Raw genomic sequence first — 1,812 nt, 5'->3', positions numbered from 1 at the left:
ATAAAGTGTATTTATTTTTTAACTATTTTAACTGGGTTTCACATGCCGTGATCATCCTTTGCTGCTCTTCCCGTTTGAAAGGGTTTCCCTTCTTGTATACACCCATGACACATACAGCATACCGGTGAGGTGCCGAGGCGATATACGCCAGGTCTTGGTGGATACGGGGTGCATGCAAACCCTGGTTGGACCCGGGGCATTATTGGAGGCTTGCATGGGGAAATACACAAATATCCCAAAGTGCTGCTGCAAATTAAATACAAGAGCAAAACATACAGAGTAAAGGCTGCAGTTAGCCCACACCTGACACACCCCTTAATATTCTGGACAGATTGGCTGGGGATGTGTTCCCGACTGGTGTGCAGCTTCTGCGCTGCACTCAGCAGAGACATGGGGTCGCCCGACACTCTGGGGAGGACGATATGGCACAGCCTTCTTATGAGGCCCCGCCAGCTCCAGTTATTCACTCCACTGCAGATTTTCCATTGTAGCACCTCCAAAGTTGATTCTGTTCATCTGGACGTTTCCAGTGGGAGACACGTTTCGTCACTCATCCAGGTGACTTCTTCAGGCTCAGCTGACTGCAGGTTCTTTCCCACTGAAAACATCCAGATGAACAGAGTCAACTTTTGGGGGTTTTCTCAGGTCATCTGCTGAGTCAGCATCCCAAAAGAGATACTGACTGACCAGGACAATTCTTTCATGTCTTGCACACTAAAAGAATTGTGTGAATTACTGGGAATTAAATCTGTTCGGAGCAGTGTCTACCACCCTCAGACTGATGGGGGTCGTGGAGCGGCTGAATAAGACTTTAAAGCTACACATTGGGAAGGTTATCATGAGAAAATTTGCTTCAGGCCCAGCAAAGTCAGCAGGGCCTGTACAACAGAGTGGATAGACTCTGGCAATTCTAAACGGGAGACAGAGTGCTAATATTACTCCCTTCTTCAGTGGGTTTAGGGTGTGGTGGAGGCTGACTCACACACCTGACCTCATCATCTAGTCATGTTTCCTCTTTAAAGGATGTTGCCACGATAGGAGGGGAGAGCGGTGTGTGCTGCAGAGACGAAGCAGCTGGAAAGCTGCACCTTTAAAACTGTAAATTTAAGGACAAACTACAATGCTGTGGTCATCGGGTTCATTGTGTCAAGCTGGTATAACTCCACCCAGACCCACAAAAGTAATGAGCATGTTTTGAAAATGTAAGGAGTAGAAAGTACAGATGTTTGTTTAAAAATGTAGAGAGTAAAAGTAAAATGTATTCAGAAAAAAATGCTCAAGTAAAGTTTAGATATGTGAATTAATTGTACTTTGTTACTTCCTACCTCTGTAGGCAAGACAGGCAACCCTGACTAGCATGGAGACAGGAAGCAGAGAGAGCAGACAGGCATGGTGACACGACTGAGGAGGCAGAAAGAGTAACAAAACATGGAGGCATGACTGACTTATACAGGAGATGATGACGAAACAGAGACAAGACTGGGACACACTGGGTTTGAAAGGGAAGTAACATAATCAGACAAGAAACCAAGAACTACAAAATAACCAACTCAGAAGTATGAGAAAGAACAAGCTCAAAATCCTGGGGCTAAGACCCAGCATCATGGCACACAGAGGGCTTGAAACAATATGTAAACCACTGGTAACAATCAGTAACAGGAAGGCAGATTACACTTTGTCCAAATCTTTCCTAGAAGTCTGTGACACCAAGATTAACTGAGCTGGAAAAGTATGCAGAGGGAGAGGGAAACTTTGACACACGAAACATTATCACTGGTCAAACATGGATGCATGGCCTGAAAAATCTCTCTC

Source organism: Pundamilia nyererei, unplaced genomic scaffold (assembly GCF_000239375.1).
Source record: "Pundamilia nyererei isolate P.nyererei 1_Seehausen unplaced genomic scaffold, PunNye1.0 scaffold00122, whole genome shotgun sequence".
Lineage (NCBI taxonomy): Eukaryota > Metazoa > Chordata > Actinopteri > Cichliformes > Cichlidae > Pundamilia > Pundamilia nyererei.
The sequence above is the reverse complement of the archived record's forward strand: the minus strand, read 5'-3'. Positions refer to the sequence as shown.